This window comes from Calidris pugnax, unplaced genomic scaffold (assembly GCF_001431845.1).
Source record: "Calidris pugnax isolate Ruff unplaced genomic scaffold, ASM143184v1 scaffold18, whole genome shotgun sequence".
NCBI classification, from domain to species: Eukaryota; Metazoa; Chordata; class Aves; order Charadriiformes; family Scolopacidae; genus Calidris; species Calidris pugnax.
In genome coordinates, this window is record NW_015090812.1 from 4,652,882 (window position 1) to 4,678,739 (window position 25,858).

At 42.4% G+C, this 25,858-nt stretch overlaps 1 long non-coding RNA gene across 2 annotated transcripts in view; it reads right to left on the reverse strand.

Annotated features, from left to right (window-relative positions):
* The window catches only part of LOC106886323, a 33,901-nt gene that overhangs the window by 1,370 nt on the left and 6,673 nt on the right, over positions 1-25,858 (reverse strand). The window contains exons 4-7 of one of the 2 annotated variants that reach the window (XR_001411633.1): positions 22,813-23,105; positions 20,920-21,198; positions 5,578-5,662; positions 1,699-2,033 (exon numbers count right to left, since the gene is read on the reverse strand). This is a non-coding gene — a long non-coding RNA (uncharacterized LOC106886323). Of the gene's footprint in view, positions 1-301; positions 2,034-5,577; positions 5,663-20,919; positions 21,199-22,812; positions 23,106-25,858 lie in introns of both variants that reach the window. The other variant, XR_001411632.1, reaches the window with a different exon arrangement.

The following is a 25,858-nucleotide window of genomic DNA, read 5'->3' on the forward strand; positions in this document are numbered from 1 at the left end:
GGGGGGGGGGGGAAGAAAAAAGTGAGATTAATTTTTCTGTTAACACAGTTAATATTTTATGGCAGTTCAAGAAAGTAAAGCTCGTTTAGAGGAACACACTTGGCCTGATTCTTTGCTGTTCTGGGCATTTGTTTCACTTGGGAAAGGTAAGTAAATGCTACCTCTGCCGAGTGTAACAGCCGAGTAATAAAATGGTTTGGAAGCCATGTGTACGGAGTAAGCAATTACAGGTGGCTCAGGGCATTGGAGAATTGAGTGACATTTTAAGACCTGATCTTTTTTTTTAGCTTGTAACACTCACTGCCTCTGAGCAGATCCTCAGTCCAAACGAGCCCACGGCACTAGAGCAGACTTTATTCCACCAGGAGTAATGATTGTCAGCAATCCCTCTGGTGAACTTCCACTCAACACAGCAAACAGGCACCTGGGAACAACCTCAATAAAAGTGACACACATTGCAGATAATTAAAGCCACATATAAAATGCATGTTGCAGGGAGGTTTTTTTCATAGCACTTGAGAACTCAGAGGCTCACAGAGTTTAAATATTATAAAATGAACAATTTTCATAAGAGCAGTCAAGCGTGTTAGTACAGATAAGTTTATGAAGTATCATCCAATTTTGTACCAGTGGTTGAAAAGGCAAACACAAATTAAAGAAGACTCTTTTGTTACACTAAAACACCATCAAAACCAGTTTAAAATGTTTTCAGGCTGTCTCCAAACAGTTTGCTGTTTGGTGCCTGTTCCAGGCACACCTATATCTTTTTTACCTAGGTATCGGTGATGCTGTAACAGATGCATTAGATGGGAAAGACCATCTCCTATTTGGCTATTTTCCCTACAAAGTGATGAAGTGTCAAAAAAAAATAAAAATGACCAGCCAGTCTCATTTCAGCATGTTATAAATTATATGTGGTGAATACAGTCTATAGCAGAAACTACAGACTCCCAGTAGCAGTCTGTTCTCAACCTAGAGATTTTGTATAGGAGACGTAATCAAAATCCATTAAGAGGTGAAAATTGTACTCCAAATCTTGGCTTATAGCCATCTTGCTCTGATAATTACGAGGGTATTACCAAAAGGCCGGTATCTTCCTGCTCTTTCTTTTAACCTGATGTTACAAAGGCTAAATTTTATGTCCTCTTGGGAAGAAAACTGTTCCTCCAAAGCCTCTAAGGTTGTAAAGAAAAAGTGATAGGTATGTGATCATAATAGCATATGGAAATATGTTGATCTCTTTAGGATCAGTGGATTGTTTAAGAAAGAAAGGAGTTTATCTCAGCTTCACAGCTCCTAAACCACTCTGCTTTCTCTTTCCTTTGTTTATATTGATCTAAGCAAACTGCTGATCTGCTTTAATAAAGCAGCAATATACTTCAGAAGGGATGGTGACCAACTCTAAGTAATTAAATAGACTTATGAATACATGGCTTTAAACGACAAAAGCATTCACTGCAGGATGCTTCCTGCAGCTGTGAAAAGATCGCCAGTGGAGTGCTGGGTTTGTACCGAGATGTAAAAACCACTGGCGCCACATCATGTGGTGTCATTAAGTGTCATTTGGATTAATTCTGGACAAAAGATGCTGATGGGTAAAGAAGCTGCATGACGTTGTAGAAACAGAAAAGCAGAGTTGTTCTGGTGGTTCTGTTTTGGCGTTATATTGTAATAAAAGCAGTTTTGCAGCTTGCTTACCTTTTCTTCAGCCGTCAGTAACAGCTCCTCTCTGCAATGTATGTGTGAAGGTAGTTCTTGTAGCTGTACACACCCACCCAGATGGGTGGTCTGGCAGAATTTGTGTGTGCAATCGCCACACCAAGAAAGCAAAATAACACCGTGTTCCATGTTACAGTACAACTTTCTTATTCAGAAGAAATTCACTCTGTCAGCAATTTCTCACTTCATCACTCTCCCAGGTAGCTCTTCTCCTCTTTTGGTAGATGGAGGAGGAAGAATTCCGCCTTCCCTTGCATTTCCCAGCATCTCATCCACTAAAGTTCAGATGAAGACAGTTGTGCTCAGGGTTGTGCCTTTTTGGAGGGTGAAGCAAGAAGGCAGAGGGAGGAAAAGGAGTCATGGCACAGCGAGAAGCAGAATAGAAAATAAGCAATATATCCCATTGTATTATTCCAATAATTAGTGCTGGGCTAACACCCAGGGATTCAATTCAGGTCCTGATATTAGGTCATTAGTGTGCACCCATAATGACACCCTCAATCCAGAGACCCACAAGCTAAGGTTCAGGTTTGTACAAAGTCCCTAGAACATACTTCAATATCAAGCACTAGTATCCTGCTCTGATTTTCCAGATGCTGTAGCAACAGCATGGCCCAGAATCCACACAGAACAAATTTCTCCAAGACTCTTAAGATTTCAGTGATCAATTCTGTGCCAAATTTTCAATGTCTAATTTCTTAGGCCATATCTGTAGCCTCCCAGTGCTTTCATTTTTCAGTATACACACTTGAAGCAAACACAATAACCACTAATTATACTAATTTCACACTGTATCACATATTTCTAATTTGTTGTTATTGCCTTTCACTCTAGTAGTAGTTACAATTACCAATATATTTGTTCCAAATAGGATGTTTTATACTTCTTACATACACAGTTTATTTTACAGTCTTTGTAATATGGTAGTACGGTTTTGTAATACAGTCTTATTTGCAATCCTTTTTTCCCCTAGATCAACGAGTAAGAAATTTGTGTGATATGGAATTATAAAATTAAGGCCACTTTGGAGTGGTACTTTCAGATGGGGATTTGTGAACAGCATAATCGTAATGCACATGCACACTCCAATTCATGAGTGTGGTGGGAGTTCTCTAAAAGATCTCATTCTGCCTATGCAGAACTGAAATACCGGGCTTTAAACATACCCTGGAGAGATTTTCTTAGCAACTGAGAAGCCTCTGGGAAAACAGAAGAAAGAAAGAAAGAAAGAAAGAAAGAAGATGAAACCTGGCATGTTTACACAGCAGTTGTCACCCACAGCATTCTAGTGCCCTTCACCCAGTGAATCATAAGAAACAGAAGAATTGCTTTTCAGCTCAGAGAGCCATTACGTACAGAGCTGGGTAAGAAAGCCATTGAAGAAAATCGTTAATTGATTGGCCATGATGTAATTTCATAACTTGAAGACAAGGATAACCTGCATTTATGGTAGAAGTTCTTTATTCTGCCAGTCCTCATTTGACACTTAATGGCCTGGTCTGAGCATTTCATTGTCCCACAAAATACACTGAAAGGAAGTGAGCTGGTTTCCTTCCAGCTGTCCTGCGCCTGGAAGCACGCCATGTTCCTATAGAGCTTCCTGCCCAGGAAACTCTTAATTTCTTTGCAACAACCTTTTCTGCAAACTCCCTAGAAGGAAACCTGTATTATCTCTATCACACAGGAAAAGAGGACGAGGCACTGATCAGCTAATGACTTATTTCAGGTCACACGATGTCAGTAGGGGCCCAAACCGATTATTCTCCAAACAGTATTTATCATGGCAATGGTCAGTTCTTTACAAGCCAAGAAATACTAAGATGGGAAAGTGGCCTTTGAATGTTACTCTGATAATATTTGTGGAGTGTTATTGCAAAGATGCAATAGCCACCTCAGCACAAGAGTTGTTAATAACTGCTGAAGAGAAAACAAGAAGCTGTGACACTGTCAAGACGGCGAGCAGTCTTGCTGTGTTACCTTCAGGGAAGTTATTTTGTGTGCCTTCTTAAGTGGAATGTTTTCTTTATGGCACTGGCTGGCTTATTTGTTCTGCAGTTGGTTCAAAGGAAATATGTAATATCTTACTTCTCAGGTAGGCTGAGACAGAGTGATGTTAGGTGTCACAGGGACCCAAACCTGCCTCAGACTGCCAGCTCGCACACCACGGTATTTATGAGGAACAGACACTGGCCCTCAGAGAGATTTTATATAACTTGAGGTAAAAAGCTTTAGATCTCTTTGAAACTCCAAGCTTATTTTAAGTTCTTTTCTGGGTTTTATGAGTTTTAGATGTTCCTCAGAACCCAGGGGCTGATACCGGAGGATGCCAGGCACTGCCATAGTTACAAAAGCCACAGAATGTGTGAACAAATTCAATACAAGGGATGGTTTCTGTAGGAGTGGCACAAAGGTTTTGTTATAGCAAACAGTAAAAACTTCCCACACCATTTAACAGTTAACCAAAATGTCTCTGCAGTGTACTTGGCTGTGTAATTTCTGTTTTCTGTGTATTACAGCATGAAACGCCTAAGTGTGATGTCTGCATACTGTTCTGTTTATTGCTCCCACAACAGGCTGTGGACATTTCCAGGTCACACAATCACACCATAGTGACAGTGCTGGGCCATTAATGGTTTAACCTGCAGCACAAGTTAAAAGTTGGTTAATATAGTTCCATAAATGATAGGAGATAGGTGATCCCTGCTGATCCAATCTAATTCTCTATGAACTTTCTTTCTTAATCTAATGCCATACTAATTCGTGTGTTAAACTAAAGCCTATGGTCAGAATGCATTTTCTTATGCAGTACTTATATGTGTCCCTAGGTAAGAACGGTAAAATGGTAAGATTTTAGTTAAATGATAAGCGATTTTACATTTTAGGTAAGAATGTAAAGCATTCAGTCCTTTCAAACGCAGGATGATTTTGCCTTAGACATTGCACAGTTACAAGCTGCAACCTAAGGCTATATTTATACCATAGCAGAGTCCTGGAAACATTTTATATATGCTATTTTCCCCCTTATGATCTTTGGGGAACAATTTCAAGCAAGGGTTTTGATCTACAATTTGAATAAATAAATAACCTCCGCTTGACTTCAATTAATAATTTCCCTCAGCATTTCACAGTACTGAGCCAGAATAGTTGCTGTCATCCCACAAACAGATACATTGCAACAATCTGTGACAACTTTCAAGCCAAACTGTGGAAAAGTTTTACATCTTAGAAGCACTGGTCGAAACGTGGGCTTGTGGGGAGCCAAAGGTGAGGTGCTTTGCCAGAGTGCGGTCCCAGCGTCGCACACCCACCCCAGGAAAATGGCACGTAGGGGCAAGGGAAGGCACCTGGTGCTAAGACTGCTGAAGAGCAGCAAGCTTCAGGCTGCTCACGCTTCACTTAGTGCTCTTGAAAGGCATTAACGTTGCCTGGGGACGTACATAAGAAAGTTAGTACCGTCTTTTGATGTTTAAATATGAAAGAAGAAAGTTTTTTGATTCCGTTCCTGTTCGCTAGGCTGGATCAGAGATATTGTGAGACTGGAGAACAGATACAACCTTGAAAACTAATTGCGTTGAATCTTAACACTGGAAAATTTTCTTTCAGAAAGGTACTCGTGCAATCTGGGCTATGGGATATTTCTTCTCTGCTTTTGTCATGACACTGCAAATTGATCAGATGAATGTGTGGAGAGGAATTGATTGAGTACTCTCTGTGCTTGGAGGCTCAAACTAATAAGTGACAAACATAAATGCTGTTTCTTGCTAGAAATTGCTGTGTGCAATCCTGCTCAGCCTATGAATATGGTTAAAACCAAAGGGACTTTGCACACTTTCTGCTGCACATCAAGCATAAGCTTACCTCAGCTGGGACCCGTGAGGTTGTTTTAAAGGATCTGCTGGAGTGTAACTTATCTTGGCCCAAACGCTCCAAGAAGGTAGCAGAGCTGTTGAAGAAAAGCAGAATCAAAACACTAGAGAGTCTGAAAAAAGAAGGGTGAATTCACACCAAAAATGAGCCAGAATAAATTGCACAGTAGAGGAATTATTTCTGGCTGGAATTTACTCATACAAAATGAGATCAACTGATTAATTAATTCAAAGTGAATTCCATTTTCTTCTCATTGCTCAATCAGTAAAAGACAAGTCATTTAATTTGGCCCTTGAAGAATCTCCTGATTGCAGGAAAGCAGCATATCAAGCTGGTTTCTTCCCTGATGTCTCCAGGGTGCAGCAAGAACTACAGTCATGCTTTGTGTAAGAGAAAGCTTGCTAGGACACCTTACAGATGCTAGACTACCTTGTTCAGCTCTAGAGTTAAACAGATGATTTCCAGAGCTCAGTCCTAGGTATGTGTGTTCCTAAAGGAAATCATCACAGTCCAAAGCCTATTTTTCTAATTTAACGAAGAATCAGATTCAGATCATGGCATATTCAGGTCTTTCCTGGAATATAATCCCAAAATAGATCAAATTAACTCTCAGATATCTGCAAAGTGTCTGGGCAATCCGAAACAGAAATCATTCACAAGTTCAAGATCTCCTCTGTTAATTCTTTCTGTCTGGAGCCAGGGCTGAACCAGTGGGTAGATGCACACACACAAACAGAGGCCTGATTTTTGGAAACTGAACAAGTTTTTTAGTTCAGGCCCAGAGAGGCATTTATTTGATGGGATTGCAATAGCTGTTTGAAGCATTCCCAGAACCCATTAAGGGCTGAAGAGTGCCCCAGCACTTCAGATTGCAGGCGGTCCAAGCGCTCAGAATGGATAAAAGATTAGAGCTAGCCATCTACATTAAAAAAAAAAAAAAAAGCCAAACCCAACCTAGTCCCACAACAAAACCTGAATGTTCTCATGATCTGATGAGGCTTTTGTGTGCTGTCCTCTCTACATGCTGTTCAGCTGCATTCTTATTTTCCTGTGGGAGGACTGTTCCCTTGGCTACCAGTGCTGGCCTCTAATGGTTAGCATTTGGGCACTCGGAACTAGCAGGATGAAAACATTGCTCTGTTTTTCTTTCATCCCTGCCAGAGCGCAGGGAATACAACTGGACATGTTTCTGGTAGATGATACCACTGCATCGAGTTAGGTGATTTTGCCCTGCTGCACCCTTCCCCTCTGGGTGCTGCCCCAGGACACCTCTGTATTTCTGCTGGCTGCTGCCTTGTCAGAGAAGTGCTGATGGGAGATGAGGTCTGGGGCTTGTTTCTCTGTCCTCCTGTGCAGGAGATAGTACATGCTGCCTTCAGCTGCTCCAGCCAGATGTATTTCTTCTAGCCACATGCAGCAGCAGCAGATCATGAGGCATAACATGCACAGCCAGCCTCCCACTAACAGGAGGGGCAGGTCACAGCAGAGACAGCTGATGCCTGGGAGCTATAATCAGTGTCTCTTAATCTTCTCGGCTTTCTGTATTAAGGACATTGTTGCTTTTGCATTAGAGGAATGAGAATAGTCTTGTCTCCTCTCGAGACCTCAAGGTCCCGCCTTCGTTTGCCATCAAGTGCTCCATGAAACTCTGTTTCATTAAAGCTGCCACATGATGACCTTTCCACAACAACCCGCTCTCTGTAGTCCCTCCGTAGTCTGAGGCTGCTCTCATTTAAATTACCGTTATGCTGAGGGAATCAAATACATCTTTTTCTCCACTTAAGTGCCTGGAGCCAACTAATGTCCTTCTGCAGTCATGAAAAGCAACAAAGGGACCCCGATTCAGAGGGCAAGGTGAGGCTTGCAGTCTCTATGGAAACTGGAGACCAGTCTAATGACAGGGCAGATGAAGAAGCAAGAACACAGGTCCATCAGATGAACAGAAGTCATCGGATCTCAGACAAAAGTTGAGAAAACGAGGCAATAAATGTGGTGAGTGGATGAAGAGTTGTACACCAGGTAGCTGGGAACCTGGTAAGGACCTGCGGTGATTTGTAATCACCATATCCTATGGCACAGCAAAAACAAATACTGACACCACTAATCTGTATTAGGACAAAGAGAGGAAAACTCACAAATACAAAAAGGCTATACTGCTTTTAATTTTTTTCCCCCATGTTTTCTGTTGTGGCTACACCAGATGACAATATGAGCAAATCTGATAATTCAGGAATGTGCCAAGAACATGGAAGTGCTGGAGGTCCAGTGAGTGGGTCCATCAAGAGACAACCAGCCCAGACTGTGACAGCTCACATCTTCCTATTAAACAAATTGAACTCTCCTTTTTATTTCTACAAAGTTCCCCTCAAGAACATGGAAGTGCTGGAGGTCCAGTGAGTGGGTCCATCAAGAGACAACCAGCCCAGACTGTGACAGCTCACATCTTCCTATTAAACAAATTGAACTCTCCTTTTTATTTCTAAATTGTTTACATCTTTCTGTTTTGCAAATGTAGCTATTTCCCAGTGGTCCAATCCTTTCTGATCACCCCACGACCCGGGGCTCTGCTTTTCCTGGTTTGCTCAGGAGGCACCACTTTTGAGCGTGTCCCAGCCTTGTTCAGGGCACAGGAATGCAGGCTCTCCAGCACGTTCAGCCACTGCTCACCAGCTTTCTGTCATGAAAACATCCTTGTGTTTAGATGCAGAAGTCATACTCTTTTCACTCTTGAAGATGGCACAAGGATATTGTGTATGAATGTTCTTCTGGGGAAATCAAATTTTATTGAAGTACGAGTGATATTAGAATGCACCACACTGGGACACTGATGCATATGAATAATGTATGTGCTATATAGAAACCTGGGCAAATTGGGCTAGAAGGGGCCTTGCAGTTATACAGTCTCTTTCTCTGTCCCAAGCCAGAATCATCTCTTTTTATCATATCTGACAGCTATCTGCCCTGTCTAACCTCTACTGGAGCCTTCACAATCGCTGCAGGCAATTTTTTCCTGTGTTTACTGATCTTTCCAACAGAAAGCTCACGATTCCTTCAAGCACCACGAATACAACGAATGAATGCAGTAAAAGGACAATATGCAAGCAAGCAAGAACAAGCCAGCAGCACAGACGTAGGAGTCCTGGCAGTCTAAGGGAAGCCCTACTTGGTTCGAGCATTTATTTAATTCAAGTTGATTACAATAGGGAATTGTCTACCACCAGGTGAAGAACAACAGTTCTTTCTGCGTGCTGGGAAGTGCAGACAAGATATGATTCCTCAGCATCAGAACAGATAACTAGCAAAGGGTCAATGTGAAAATGCAGTTCACTGCAATGAAAGAGAGGCAGAATAAACGAAAGTAGCCTCTTAGAGCAGCACTAAGGATTGGCCCAGATTTATTTTTCAACTGTGTCAAAGTGTAACTGCTCTTCATTCTTATTGTTAGTGCTGTCGTTGCAATAACATGCTAGGAATTAACTGCGTTGTTTATTTATTGGTAAGAAAAGATATTTACCTGCCATGTGATAGGCTTGATAGGCTGCTATTTCCACACCAGTACAAAGATTGCATCAGAAATCTCAGCCAGCTGACTAGTATCTGGAGTTAGAGGAAAGGCAAATCGTGGAAGCCTGCTGCTCCCAGTTTCTGTCCTAGGAGAAGTGCTATAAAGTGCGCTACATCCTGATTTTATTTACAATACTTTTATTTGAAAACGAATGCTCTCCAATGGCTGTGTTCCAGTCCCCCAGAAGAGAGGGCCCGTGGCAGTGTCCATTGCTGGCACAGGCATCCCTGCTCTGTCACCCCCCTGGGAATCACAGCCGAGAGGCAAAAGCTGTTGATCTGACTGAGCAGCCTGAGATGGTTTTCCATCTCTAATCCGGTAAATGTGCCTCTACAGGTTTGTTTGATGAGGTGGAATAGGGAAAAACACATTGTCCTGTGCACAGACAGCTTAATATATCATTTTATTCAGCCAAAAATCTGCATTTCAGATGAAGGAAATCAGAGGAAGCCCAGTGATGACCATGTGAAAACAACTCGCCACCTGCCCAGCTCAGTAGAAACGCTCTTGATGCGACCCAATGACTCGGCCCATTTCCTTTCAAGCACCTTCTTTAGCAAAAGGCCTCAAACCCCTTTCATTGACACAGTTCTCTCAGATTTCCAAGGGATAACACACCAGATCCCATTTCCACACCCTGCCATTTCCTCTCTGCATTAAAACCCTTGAGCTGCCCTTGTCAGATGAGTGCTGCCTTATCCCCTCCCCAGAGGGGCTTAGGTCATACACGGAACTGAATTAATATTTGCTTCACCCCTCCTGTCTCAGGGATCCCAATTTAAAATCCCGAGTGTTAGCTTGGTAGCTCCAGCAAACATTAGGAAGGATTGCCAGAATCCCTGTGGCTCCTCAACTCCTTGTTTTGGACCTCCCAGGTATACAGTCGTGCTCCTGGGGAGCATCTCCCAGCACCGGCTGCTCTCCTCAGATGTAACAAACCGATGGTCCCAGTTGGAGCACCAGGAACAGACCATAGTTTCCATTTAGCTCAACGTCATGATTTATTGATGCAAGTAACAAATGCAGCCTAAAGAAAAGAAAAGCTGCAGAAACACATTGACTCAAAAGAGAAATCAATACCCTTGTATATATTAGAGGGAGCAATCTCCATTAAAAAGCAAAGGGATGAGACAACCTGCTGGCTTTTAACGTGTTTTAGTCTCTGCCTTAAGCCTCTCTCTCAAAAGCTCATGCAAGAGATCAGCCCCAACCACCGGCCCTTACCGACCCCTGGAAACGCACAGGCAATTACCAGAGCCTGCCGGGGAGGCACCTTCCCCAAAAGGACCCGGGAGAGTTGCAAGGAAGAGAAAGATTTAGAAAGATTTTTGCCTCTGAATGGTTGAGAGTGACTAGAAGGTGCAGCGAGGTTCTGTCTGACCATACTGACACAGCACATGTTTGCATTTGTTCACTGAAGAAAATAAAACTACATTGATGGGGTTTGTGATTCCTCTGATTGCCAGGAGACTGAATGGGGCCAGTTCAGATCAAATGAACAATTCTAAGTGCAGTGCTTTGTGCAGGTGTCCTTATTAAAAAAAAAAAAAAAAATAATCAAAAGGAACAGTGTGAGTCATTAACAGCCTCTTTGTCTTGTGATCACTGGCGATTTATTTTACTGAAATGAAAATTTATTGGGACATCACTGCCAGTAATTTCACTGTTTTCTTTCTGGAACCAAAAAATACAAAGCATCAAACTGGTGTGAGCAAAAATTCCATCAAAGAAGTCAGCAGACATCATAGGAGTCCACAACTGGCACACGCTACTCTGGCTCTAGGAGGCCAGTGAGTGCAGATTTGCATGGTCAGAGTCTCCCCCAAAACTGCTGCTCATTCTAGAGCCTTTTTCTATGGCAAAATCCACTAAAAGAAGTGAACTGCAACATTGCCTGCAACAGCAACAAGAGAAAATGGTACATTTTCATACTGAAAACAAGGAAGTCTCAAGGTGGCTCTGATCATACATTGCATTTTGTGCATTAAAAGGAGGCAGGACCACAGGACTAATAGTAAGTGCGGTGGAGAGAGGAACATTAACCAAGAAAGAGCACTTACCTAATACAGGCAGAAAAATCTCCAGCAGAGGCTCGCTGCCAGGTTCACAATGAGCTGGAAGCCTAAAATCTGCAAAGGGGTAAGCACAACCACCGTTTCCCATGGTACCTGATCTCTAAAGTATCATGGCAGCCCAGAGAAGATATGAAGCAGAAATGTTTTAACTAAGGAATGCAAGGTGTACATTAAGGGAAGTCTTGAAGAAGGCAGGTCTCCCTACAAGGTCAAAATAATATTTGTACATTTGCTAATATCCTAGAGAAAAGACTCTGAGGAGGAAAACCTTTCTGAAGCACTTCCAGTTTTAGTATTACTGCCTCAAAACTTTTAACAGAGTCTCTCCTTCCACCCACTAACAATTGCTGTCTTGGCAAATCCGCTGTGGTGACACCTCTGCTGCGTGTCTGGTCCAAAGCACAGCCGTGCTATCCACGAGCTAAACCACAGGATGCTGCAGCACCACTCATCACACAGAGAGGAGGCAAATTGACATGGTTACGCTCATACCTCAACTTGCAGAGTAGACATCACCAAGTATATAAACACATTTTTCATTATATACTCTGTATATAACATTGCATCTAAGTGAACATGCTCTATCTAAATCAATTTTTGCTCACTCTCTGCAAACTCGAACTCAAAATAAGCCCATCTGTTTTAACCTCTGAGTCTAATGTTGTTTTTCCCGCCTTTCATTGACATGAGTTTACCTCACACTCCCTTGAACACGAAATGCACCCACCCTGAAGTCTGACTGGTGGCAAACAGAAAACATCCACACCTGTAGGTAGGCAGTGGAAGGCTTTTCAATTAGAAGTGGATTTTAAGAACATAATGTCTCTGTTTTGAAAGGACAAATGCATCTTTCAAGGAATATAAGCTAAAAATTTCATTTATGCACTGTGTTTCTTCAAGGATAGCAATGCTATCAGAGAATGAAGTATCTAAATTGTTGAAGGGATTAATTTCTGCTCTTTGGGACTAAATATATTCAGCGTCACTAAAGATGACTGGAGAGTTTTTCAAAGGGAGGACGATAGAACAGCCAGTGCTTATCATCTGTCCAAAGCCAGGTCCCTTTCTTCTTGCTCAGTCTGGGTTTAAAACCCAGGTCTGGGGACTGTGGTTTGGGGATCTGCCCCTGACACAAAAGCAGCCCAGATGCTGAAGCAGGGCTGTGTGTGGAGGAGCAGGATGATGACTTCTGAAGAAAACAGAATGGCAAGGAAGCAGTGCCTAACTGAGATAAGTGATTTTTATTCATTCCGTTTCCAAGTCTTTACTATCTTTAAAGCCCGTTGAAATAAAACATTTGGAAGAAAAATCCTCCCTGATGGTTTCACTTTCTCACCTTTCAGTTAAATTCTAAGGATGTTTCTGCTTCTCATTTGTCAAGTTCCCAGTAAAGCCAGAGGAAGGCAAGATTTAATATTCCTGTTACACCTAAATGTAAACTGTAAGCAGAATTATAAACAAATATCTACAGGCCTCTTTCGTACACTATAAAGAAGCTTAGAAAAGTACATCTGTGCACTTCTGTTTCCTTTTCATATTGCCTTTCACCTCTCTGCTTCTATTCCTCTAAATAGAAAGATAATAGTATTAATCTATTCCTTGGGGCTCTTGTGAAGATTCATCAGTTAATATTTATGCAGTGAAATGGAGTAAGTGCTGTATAAGTGCTAAGCATTATTATTGTTCTCTCCCTCTTCATTAGCACATCATGTACATCCCAAGTAGACTGGATAAACACAGAAATTAACTGTCCTCAATGTAAGGCAAGCGAGGAAGGGAACACAACTGCTAGAGAGCCACTAATTAAAAATGTTTGCTGTGCGCGATGTCTGTGTCTGGCAAAACAACTCACTGAGTCTGAAAGAATTAAATGCATTTCTTTATTCATTTGAGCAAGTTCTGTCTGCAGCAAAGAAGCTCTGAGAATCTGTCCAAATTAAATATGCTGCATGTTACCACACATATAGTAGTAAACACAGGCAATAAATAGATCTGCCAAGAATCACTGAGGAGGTTTCCAGATTTTAGAATGCAAAACCTACTTGCTGCTTAGGCTGGGTTCCTGTTTAAGAAGGAGCTGCTGTGGGAGGGGGCAGCCATGGAGGGGCAGAGGGACAGCCCTGCTCTAGAGCTCTGCGCTGGGAAACACCCTGGGCTGGAAGAGGAAAAACAGAAAGAAAAATTAAAACCAAATTCCAGAGAAGACGCCCAGCTGATTGCCTGGTGGCTGTGGTTGGAAGAGCAGAGGTGAGCAGTGGCACAGCCTGTTTGCTCAGGTGAGCCCTCCACCTCCCAGGCCCACACCAGCACCCACCACACACAGCACCCACCACACACAGCTCTCTCTATCCCACCTTCTCTTAGATGCTGACTTGCTCCCCCAGTTTTTTTTTTCATTACCAACAAAAAGAACCCTTCATTGCCTCAAGATCTGACCACCATGTGATCATTTCCATCTTCCCCATGGACCTGTAAAATGCAGCATCCCAACCTGGCAATGTTTTCCACTGGAGCACACGAAGGTGATGCAGCGTGAAGTATCTCCGTCAGCCTAAACACATGCTCTGTCTTGGAGGAGTTTGGTTCTGAGCTGCAAATCTCCAAGCCCAATTCACAAGCAGAAGCCTCTGCTCCCTCCAACAGCCGAGGAAGAGCCGTGCACCCTGCTTGAGCTAAACTGGAGCATGTTGCAGCAGGGGCAGGTGCTGCCACTGTTTTTGCAGTGTTTGGAGGTTTTTTTGCCCTGTGGTTTACAGCCAGCTCCATCTTTGCAACTGCTTGAATGACAAATCCCCATTTCCACAGGCTTTTTGGTGCAGGAATTTAGATTAGTCCCAATATCATTGGGACTTCTCCTTTGTCCATCTCAAAGTCTTTTCTTTTGGTCCATCTCAAAGCACAGCTGGTGGCTGTGTTTTTACATCTGTCCAGAATACCTTGGGTTTTGCTTTTGGAACAGCTTGCCTTCACTTAGAAATTTTTCAGGATGCAGCACGGTGTTATTTTCTAGCTGAGGCTGGCATGGAGAGCGCACAGGTACTTAAGCTGAAATAGTCTAACAGAAATAGGCTTTTTATACTACATCACAGTCTGACACAGAAAATTGCCGCACTTCTCTTATCAAAATGTTGCAGGGTGGTAATCACAGCCACTGTCTGCTCAACCGTGCATCAGCACCCAGCTGGGTATGTCAGCAAAGGTGCAAGGGGAAAAAGAGAACTCCGTGCAGAGGTTCTTGCAATTGAAATCCCTAGTTTGGGAAATCAGAAACACATGTGGGACTAAAAACCAGACTATGAAACCCGATTTGCTGTTCTTTTCCAGAAATAACAACTTCATTATAGTATTCTGCTGGACCTGGCCTTCAGTTGAGGGGAGGTGACTTTTATTCCTGCCTATGCAGATAGGGAGTTGAAGCACCCTTCCATGGAAACCCCATGGCCATTTTAGAGTGGTTTTATTCAAGAGATTAACACCCCCTCATCCTCTGCAGGCTGGAGTGGATGAGCCTCTGGACAAGCAGCTCTTCCCTGCATCCCTCTGCATCACAACACCCTCCTGTCCTGCTCTTCCCACCTCCAACTAAAGCTGGTTGCATCCACAGTGGATGACTTGCAAAATGGCAAACCTTGTCCCTGAAGGATGTCGAGATATACCAGTTCTGTGGTGTTTTGTTCCTCAAGGAGCGTCTCTCATACAAACTGATTAAAAGCTTGCAAGCAGGGAACGAATAAAGATGGTGAAAGAAAAAGAGCTCCTCACAGCAGCTGGAATGAAAGGATTTGGCCTTCTAGTTGGCCAAACCGAAGCCCTGAGTTACTGAGTGACAGTATTTTAATTATTACCGTAGTAATGCCTAAGAATCCTTCTCACACACCTTGGACCTGTGGTTCTAGGTACTGCAGAGACTCAGCAAAGAGCTTGTCCTGCAAAAACACACTTTCTCATTGGGCATGCCAAGATGGGACAACTGATGTCTGGTGGTTAATGCGAAGGAAGGATGTGTCAGTAAGAGAATGCTTGAAATGCCCCGTGTCTGTTCATGCACACACCAGCTCTCCAGGAAGGCTTTCAATAATACTGTTTCTCATGCTCTCTAGCAAAAAGTCCCTTTTGTCCATTGTCATGGTCATTACCTCAGGTAAGGGAAACGCGATGGGGATGCAAAGGCCTGTGCTTCCTGGCCTAGATCAGTTCCTGAAAGGTAATAACTTCCTCTGAGTTTCCCAAGACTGTCTTCTCCGTGTGAGCCCTGTTGGATGGAGCTAATCCCACCTGCTTTGAGCCAGACCTCTGGAGCGTATGAAGTGCTGATCTCACAGAGCACAGCAACTCCCCTGTCCCTGCTGAGAAGAAATAATGGCAAGCTCACTGCTACGGCACAATGGCAATTCCACACTTCTTGAAAATTATGAAAATCTCTGTAATGAGATTAAGTTTTGGAGAAGGTTGGCTTTGCCTCTCCTCAGAAGGCTCCCTGGAGCTGCCAGGTGGCAGCTGTGAGTGGTGGAACTGCTGGGAACCTGCCTGCTCCACGCCAGCACCGGTGGGTAAGCAGTCCTAAGAGGCAGAGTAGAAGTCACTGGAATCCTGGAGGAAGGAAATAACCCTACAAAGTGTAAATTGCATTCAAATGTACCAAGGGAAATATGGGCTTTTCACATCTGCAGAGGCCTGGCAGTCAGGAAATTTGGTTTTGTTCCCCACATCTGCTACAGATGTCTTACCTGATTCCTTTCTCTGTATTTCTGTTTTATCTCCTGCCCTACATGGAAAATGTACCTTCTTATCTCACAATGGAGAAGAGAAGGTTGAGAAGGGCTGAGAACAGCCAAGGTGCCTTCCCAGGTCTGCTTGTCAGTGAGTCCCTTGGGTGGCACTGCGTTAACCGCTCTCTGCCGCAAATTGACACCCCCGCCGCTTCCTCCTGCATGCAATTGTCCTGTTACACAGTGCCAGGATTTAGGATTATGATGGAATTGCATCATCTGGGAGGAGGAGATGCTGGACTGCAAAGGAGAAGCAGACATGCCCTTCACACTAGTAAGGTTTTACAGCGATAACCCGTTCCATTAGCTCAGATTTCATCGCAACGCGATTACACTTCTTCATGAAGCGCTGCCTGTTTTAGCTTAGGCTCTATGTTAAACCCATGATCTATTTTCATTCTGGGGCTTTAGAAAATAATTTGCATGCTTCAAATTCTGAATTATTGAAGACGAATTGATAGTTGAAGTAAGGGTGCATTAACTGTATTTATATGGTGGATGCTGACCTCCTCCTTCTCATTTGAATCCGGTCCCTGCCCTAAGGGGATCTGGCCCACGGGCTGTGCTTCACCTCAGAATTCAGCCTTCAGAAAAGACAAACTCACCTAATGCATTTTAAATGCAAGAGTCAAATCCAGCTGGGAAGAAAGCCCACGTCAGCTACCAGTCTTTTGTTCTGTCATATTACCAGACCGTGTGCTACAAAATCCAAGCCAGATGTGTTTATTAATGACAAAGATTTTCTCTCTAGGAATATCTGGTTACCTGATGGAATCTAATTAACGCTGACACAGACAGCTGTCATAAAGCATACGGAACCGTCTCTTGTTCTCATCATTTGTGTTTAGGAGAGTCCTAAAGGAAAAGGAGGAAGGATTCGTGGCAAATGCTAACTGTTAAATTGGCTGATCTTTTCAAGAGTAATAGTCACCAATGAGAAGCAGTGAAAACTGCAGATGGTATGTAAGAATAAGTGTAATGTGCATTTATAAAATAAAATGTCCATTTGCCACGGACAAGAGATATTAAAAGAAACTGTGTGAAGCAGGCCAGTTCTGCTGAAAGGCAGTCTTAGCAGGGGAGGTCTGGTCAACGTGGTCAGAATCTGACTGTCAGAAGACAAACTGCTCTTTCTTTGAGCAGACCATTAAATTGCTTTTTACACACTCTTTGCATTTCAGAACCGCTCCGTAAGCATCCTGAACTTCTGAGGTGTTCACAACATTTACAGATAGGGAGAGACACTTCACAGGTAAAGGATAATAACAATTCTTAAAAAGCAAGTTTGTCGTGACATTTCATATTCCACTAAAATAGCCATCTACAGTTTCAGACTTTCTGAGCCTGATGCACCTCCTTATACAACAGATTTTTACTCCTTAAAGCAGCCTGAACTTCTGAGGTGTTCACAACATTTACAGATAGGGAGAGACACTTCACAGGTAAAGGATAATAACAATTCTTAAAAAGCAAGTTTGTCGTGACATTTCATATTCCACTAAAATAGCCATCTACAGTTTCAGACTTTCTGAGCCTGATGCACCTCCTTATACAACAGATTTTTGCTATACTCTAATGTGCAGTGATGCCACCCCACAGCTCTGGTCACACACCACAGGCAGTTTAAATGTTAAATACGCTCCGTAAGCATCCTGAACTTCTGAGGTGTTCACAACATTTACAGATAGGGAGAGACACTTCACAGGTAAAGGATAATAACAATTCTTAAAAAGCAAGTTTGTCGTGACATTTCATATTCCACTAAAATAGCCATCTACAGTTTCAGACTTTCTGAGCCTGATGCACCTCCTTATACAACAGATTTTTGCTATACTCTAATGTGCAGTGATGCCACCCCACAGCTCTGGTCACACACCACAGGCAGTTTAAATGTTAAATGCCTTCCCTCTGCTGCTCTCAGTTAAAGGTGCCCTCAGGGACCAGAGCCATCTCCCTCCTGGCACTGTGCAAACCTTTGATGGCTTTGCTAGAGAGCAGTAGGAGCACGGAGAGCATTGTGAGGCAAAGTTATCAGCAGCTTTCATCGTGGGTAGTTTTGGATCCTCTGTTACTCATATCAGTACCAAAGGATGTTTGCTTGTTTGTTTTTCTACATATTTCAGTGCTGTAGGATCAATACAGTTTATTTATCACAATGTGCGTTGATCTGCATTTGATATCTTACATAAATATTTGTGGGAACTGTGAGAGATGGACAAAATCTTTATGCATCTCTTTGCTTTCCAGTGTTTATCTATTGCTAATGGCAAGTATATCACAGTCTTGCCATTTGGGATTCATCTCACCTGCCTGTAAAGAGCTGAAGGGCAGGTCTCTGCTCCGAAAGAGCCCCAAGGTCCCTTCCAACAGCAAATGGCAGGAACACATGTTGCTACAGGGTGAAATACCTCTCCTGAGCCAAGGTGAATTGCTAAGTGCTGGTTACCATCTATTATTTCCACTGGCTACAGGAGAAGTGTGGACAAAAAAGCTGAAACCAACTAATTTTTAGATAGTTAAAACAAGGTGAGACAAACAGCTTAGACTGCTAATTTTTAGATGGTTAAAACAAGGTGAGATAAATCTACCTTTTGCAGCTGTATCTGTTAAAAGATCTTGGATTTACAAAACATAAGCAAGATTCTTGCTTTCAGGACAAAGCCAGGAAGATTAAAGAAGAAACTTCCTTTCCCCATTGGCCCATTGTTAGTCTTCCCTGGCCATCTACTACTGTGGTTTTTTAACCTCATTCCAGCAAAAACACTCTGAAGTAGCTGCTGGATTGAACTAACCTTAGCAAGGGTGCAGTAAGGCAGAATTCGGCAATTCTGAGTTTGGAATTAATCCTAAATCATGCATGGTACACTGCTGAAAAGTTTACATTTGCCTATTCCTTGCCCTTCCTCAATTACTAGTTTGAAAGAACATCTTCTGTTCCACCAGCCTACACTGCAGGCACCCAGTGTAAAACTTGTGTTGGGCTGTTTTTCCCTTGACTGGCTTCTGCTTTTAGCAAGAGAAACAAGCACAAAACCCTACTCCTTTCTAGTGCTCTATTTATGCAACAATCCATAGCCGTCCTTAACTAGAACCACAAACTGAAAGGAGGCCCTATCAATTAACATCATTGCTATCAATTATGCACGGAAGGAGAAAACCCCCAGTCCTTTAAAAATAAGAGACTAATTGTAGCAGTAGTTGTTAGCTGCAATTAATTTGCAGGAGGCTCAGAGGAATCCATAATGGAAAGCCATATATAGCCCACACCTGATGCTGGGAAAGACACTGCCTTTTACACCTATTTGCTGTCTTGCAATTATTTTGCTTGTACAGCAGGGTTTGGGTTGGTGGGAAGGGTTTGGGTTGGATTGTTTTTTTCTGCTAATATAAACTTAAAATTAGCCTAGTTTGGTTTGTTTGGTTTTTTTTTTTTAACCTAGAACATCGCATGATTCCACCTTATTTTCTTGCTTGTATTTACTTCTCTGCAGCTAAAGGCAGGGAAAAGGAGCTGGGGAGCACACAGGGAGGGGGACAGAGCCCATACGTGCCTGGGCTGTTCTCTGCTGGAGAGAAGTGACAGCCAAAACTGCTCAAGTGTTTTACTGGCTCCCTGGCAAACAGCGTGATTTTAAAAGTATTCCAAGAGGAAATACAGGGAATTAAAAGACCACTGAAGCTGACAGCTCCAGCAAGCCAACTGGTGAAAATGATTACAAAAAACTGAATTAACAAGTCTATGGACAAACGTGGTTGAGCAGCAGACTGTCAGAGTAGCTCTCGTAGAGAGGAGGCTCCTCCCAGATCTCTGCAAGCTCCTGGGAGACAAACCATGGCAAAGCATTTAGTTATCATCTTACCCAACCTTGTTACTAATGTGAAAAAAAGCCAAATGTGCTTTGAGACCAGGGAGGAGCACAGCAGGTACGTGGTGCTAGAAACCAGTGGGCTGTGGTGGGAGGAAGGACACGCTGCCTAAGTCCTGTGACTGGTGCAAGCCCAGCATCACAAGCAAGAAGGCAGTGAGAGGGGGGTTTCCCAAAAAGACTGGGAGCAGGATTGTATAATGAGGTTACCACATGGACATGATGAAATAATTAAAAGCTAAAGAAACTGAAATAGTGAACTTGCTTCTTAAGCTTCTTAACGTGATCTTAGCTATCCCAGTATCTCCCATGCTCATATGCATAAAAAGATGCTTTTATTTTATAACAATAAATGACTTGTTGGCCAGCCTCCTCATCTGCTCCCTAGTAATTTAGATTAATGGCATTTATGTCTTTTCTTTACAGGAATGGTTATTGCAGCTTTCCCATCGTGCCAAAAGAAAGATGCTTATTGTACTTCATGCTAATACTATCATTTTTAAAAGTCTAAGCTGATTTTTTATTCACTTGAACAGGGAATATGAATAGCAAAAGTGAATTACATTTGCATTGCATAAAATAAAGATGAAATTACTTTTGTGGAGTCTTGATACACACTTAGTAAGCATTTTTAAAATTCCCATATTCCCAAAATGTACATATACACATTGAAGATCGATGGCTTGTTCAAAGGATAATTTACTTTATTATTATTTATACTGTTTAGCTACTGAAATTATAGGCTTTCTTCTCCTTACAGTAAGATTCTGGGTAATCTGGAAGGATGGCAGTCAGATGTTAGTTCCTGTGGATGTAACTCACTAGTCACCCAGCATTGTAAACTTTCTTGGGCCTTTCCCTAGAGAATTGGAATTTTATGCCCGGCATTAAAGATGGTCACATTTTTAGCATAACTTGCAACAGCTCAGACTGCACATGGTCCTTTACATAATATGGCAGATGCATAAATTCCTGTTAACTAAACTTAATTTTATACATTCAGGAATAAAGTAGTCTAGCGCCTGACTAGCCCTGCAATACCAGGTACAGGATCTTACCTGCCATTTGTGCTTCAAGTTCTTTATTTCTTTGGGGTGATGAAGCCTGCAACGGTGATCAGCAATTCCAGAAACCTAGAGACTTTAGGTACCAAGAGCCAGGAGCCGGGTGTAATCAGGGAGGTATCCAGAGAGCCGTTGTCAGTGGTGGGTGTCCATGAGGCAATGGCAGTACCCAGGCATTACAGATGGAAGCCTTCTCTTGCAATATCAGGATGGGACTTTGGCAGCTTTTTTTAGCAGTGGTAAAATGGAGACACGATCTTGTTCGTTAATTGTCTAGGAACAGGAAAAAAAATCCACATCACTACAATTTTGTCGAACAATTTGGTTTTCATGATCTACATATCCGTATTATTAATTAAATCACATTCCCAGCTGTCCTTCACATTCCCCATGAATGTACCTCACTCTAATAGTTCAGTATCTTTTAAGATTTGACTTGAATGAAGCATTTTTTTTTTCCTCAACTAATTCTGTTTGTATCTAATTTGGGAGCCAGATATGACTTAACACGTCACTAATATCCCTTAACACTCTTCAGTTTTCATTTCGCCACTGAGGAATTATTTAGTGGCTGAGTGTCAGGTTTTAATTACATGGCTTTGTTGGAAAAGCTGTTTATTTCCGTCCTCTACTCTTCGAGCCACATAAACAAAACTGGAAAACTGAACTGTTATTTGAAAAATGGGTATTGGAAGACAACATGCATACAATGGTAGTTCAGACACTTTTTGTATCATTTAAAAATCACATGGTGCCCAAACTTGCAGCATTGTACCATCCAAAACCCCAATTAGGATATATTCCATATTTTGGAATTGTGCTGAGGGAGTTACGATACAGTTTTTCGGATAATTGGTATGTGTAATTAGGTTATATTTCATTTAAAGAAAGCACCTGGCAAGATGAATTCTGACTCCAAACACATTAATTCACGTTAAGCAAGATTTTTAATTACATTCGTGTATCAAGAGATTCAGCAAAGTGCTTAATTCACATGGTTTGGTGGAGAAGTAGGCTACAGTCTGTTTTATAAACCTCACGTCAGCTTCCTGAAGACTGGTCTGTCTTTCTTTTCTCTCCTCCAGCTCTCTCCTCAGCTCTCCCCTCAGCTCTCCCAGGGTTTGTGGGGGCTGTGAGCCATACGGCTCGCTGAAAGAGGGTAACTTTTAAATACAGTAACTGAAATAGGGGAGATTTAGGCTAGATATTAGGAAGAAATTGTTTACAGTGAGGGTGGTGAGACACTGGAACAGGTTGCCCAGAGAAGCTGTGGATGCCTAACCCCTGGAGGGGATGGGGCTTTGAGTAGCCTGGTCTGGTGGGAGGTGTCCCTGCCCATGGCAGGGGGTTGGAACTCGATGATCTTTAAGGTCCCTTCCAACCTGAACCATTCTATGATTCCATGATAATAGCACAGTCCTGAAGCTGTGCAAATGCAGATACCAGCACAGAGCCAGGGCTCTGCTAACCCATTGTTTGGAGATGGAAGCACAGAGTGAGATCATGTCTGCTTATAAAAATGTGTAGGCAGACCGTTAGGTATCAAGGTAACGTCAATTATCCATCCAAATTGCTGGCACATAGAGCGAAGCAAAGATTAAAAGCAAATCTGGCCTTAATACTCTGTTTATGTGTTGTGCTGTTCAGGGCTTGGCAAATGTTCTCAGCCAGCAAACCCACAGGGAATGTACTTGGTCTGGCTATCAGGTCCAGGACCATAAATCATTGTACTAGAAATAAGTAGCAGTGAAAAGTATCAACATTATTTAACACCGTAAGAGCTCTTTCTCCAGAGAAAATACAGTTGCCACAGGGATGAAATACAGCTTTTGGATTTGGGATGCACTTGCGTCATGGCAAACAGAACCTGGGCTATCAAGTACGTACGGACAATTTTCGTGAGCCAAACTTGGTGGGAGCTGGCCATCATTTTCTCTTAGCCCGCTGCTCCCACTCCAGCCTCCAGCCATGGGTTGTACTTCTCTGGAGTCCCTGGAGAACACTTCTGAACGTGGAAGCTCAGTGAGAAGAAACAGGGCATCAATTCTTATCGATCCTCCATCTACACCTTTGTCCTGGCTAGAGGACAGCATCCCGTGCCAGCGGTACCACTGGGTATTTTCCAGTGCTGGTCTTGCATGGGAGAGCACAAACAGAGCTGAAAATGCCATCCATCTTTCCTAGTACAAAAACAAGGACAAAATGTTTTTCAATTTACTTATATGAACATCACAGCACCTTAGTAATTAGTGGTTTGGGGATTTCTCATTCAGCCAGGTTTAATGAGCATTAGCGAGGTTGAAGAATACTGCTGTGAATAGCCCAACACCCTTGTAATTGTTTATCAAGGAAAATTTTCAATCTAGGTCAGGCATGGTGGATTAAATAAAAGCAGTTTATCAAGCAGTACAGGGTAAAATACAAGTCTTGCTTAAAAAACAAAAGGAACACAGGGGAAAGCTATTATACGTGGTATTAACCTAAAGAATTTGATCTTTAGACATCATTTAATGTCTCTGAGAGGCATTCTGTAACATTTTAGCGGTGTTAATGCCGCAGTATTTGATCAGTTTGCATAGTAAGAATCATATATTAACACAGCAGTTTTGCGCTGTAATGTTCTCTACTAAGATTTTCTCCTAAATCTATATTTACATCGGTACCTTCTTTAAAGTCCTTAAACACAAATGTAACAGCAACATAGTGCATTATCTCCAGTGAAACCAAGCTGGTCCCAGTTTTCACCTGGAATTGAGCCTTTCCCAGATCCCGGTATTTTGCATTTTTGTCTACACCAAGTTACCAATCACAAACAAAAAACAGTCACAAGACACCCCTGACAATACAATGAAATGTTTACAAAAATAATGAGATTTTTAAGTAACTGTTTATGTCCTTGGGGTTTGGCAGGAGAAAAGACCGCAGCATGCAGATTTGCAAGATCTCCCCACCTAAGAGCAAGGAATACCTATTCTTTTTAGTTTCCAGAAAGATGTTTGTTATAAATCTGGGATTAAGGCCAGGTGTGGTCTCAGATAAATTTGGGAAGGTGAAGTAATTGTTATTTGCTGAAAGTAATTGCTTCCTGTTATGATTACCATAGCAATTAATGTAATTCTCTATAATACTCCTGGGAATAATAAAGTTACTGGAGAAGAACAGCAAACAAATACCTTTGTCTGCTCCAGAAAACAGATTAGTACCAAACCTAGTTTGCTATATGGACAGCAGGAGAGCTGCATTGTCCTTAGCACTTCATTGTCATGCTTTTAAATGCTTGCCTCAGTCAAATTTATGAGAGACAATTAGATTGTTGTCACTTAGCAACCATGACTGGGTTCAGGAGCAAAGCACTTTGGAGCAGACCGTACTTGACTACTAAACATTACCTCTACAGCATACCCAGGATCACTCACTTCTCTTCAGAAATGTGGAGACTGGGGCACAGAAAAACAAAGTACTTTTTAAAAGCATTCACATCCCATTTTTCAAGCTACTTTGAGGAGCTTTATCTTCCTTTGATTTCTCACTCATACAGGTGAGTTTTAGAAGAAGTGTTTGAGACAGGAAGGCTACAGGTAAGCACCTAAAGGTGTCTCAAGGCATCTAGGTGCTAATGTCAACAGTCAACGGCAGTGAAACACCTACACAGTGCAGGTGTCCCAGTGGACCTCTCCTTCCCTGTGTTCACATGTATCACTAAGGGCTTTTGAGTTTCGAGGAGGTACTTAAGATGTCCTTGGATGAATCGGAAGTTCTGAATGAAAAGATTATTACTGTAATTCTACGTTTCATGTAAATTATGCCACTTTGGTACTTCAAAGTGGTAGATGCATCAAACATTGGTAATCAAAATATTTTTCCTTTGTATTAAAGTACTTCATTCAAGTGAAGTACTTTTTCCCTCTCACCCCAAAATCTTAATTCAGTGGGTTTATAAAAACCCCACAGTTCTTTCTCTGTCTACTCTTGTAACATGCTGTAAGGGCTGAGGAAAGGCATATTAGAAAGGGACTATGTAGCACCAAGCACAACAGAGTGGACATTCTGGCTCAACAGTGCAAGTAATTGACTACGTGCTAAGAGTTATTTGAGAAAATAAAGCATAGAAGACAGAGAAATGATGACTAATTTAGAAGGATCACAATATTTAAGACTCAAGGTCTAATTTTGATATTGTTTAGAGCCATGCACACCAGGGGCTCTGAAAGAACCAAGGCCAACTTTCACCTGCGCATACGAGGGCAGCATCAGGCCCCTTCTGCTGACAGCTGGGACCTGATGAAAGTCCTCCTGAATCATGGATGCAGAGTGGGAGGCTCAGGGTCACGCAGCATTGTCCAAGAGCGAGTCAAGTGTGTATGTCCCCAGAAGTTTAAATACAGACTTGAAAGATGTTTGACAGATATTACAGGAGCTCGCAATGGAAGCAGAAGCCCAGTGTAGCTGGTCTCAGAGCTCTAACGGGTGAGGAGGCTTTTGCTCTCATATTCTAGCATCCAGGTAAATTGTTCGGTTCTGGAAGACTGGATAGATGTAGCTGAAAATACCAGTAGCCAAGTATTTCTCATTACTTTTTGCTACTGAAAAAAAAATGCAATGGAAAATGGAGGAAATTAATTTGGCTGAGGCATGCGACGCTTGCCTGCTAGACATAAGTATTTTGTTCAGCCCCAGTACACAGAAAAGAAAAAAATGTATGAATATATTCAGTGAGGGTCCAATTCTCCGCTTGTCGCACTCGGCAGCGAAGCTGTGACTGGTGGGAACGTGCTGCTGCTGCTGCTGCTGCTCTCCTGGGACGGGCAGCTCGCTCCTGCTGCACAGCTCTGCCTAATCTCTGCTGCTAGTGACCACCTTATTGATCATTGCCCAGAGGTTCAGCTTCACAGACATCATCTGCCAGGGATGCAGCAGAAAGGGACTCAACAGA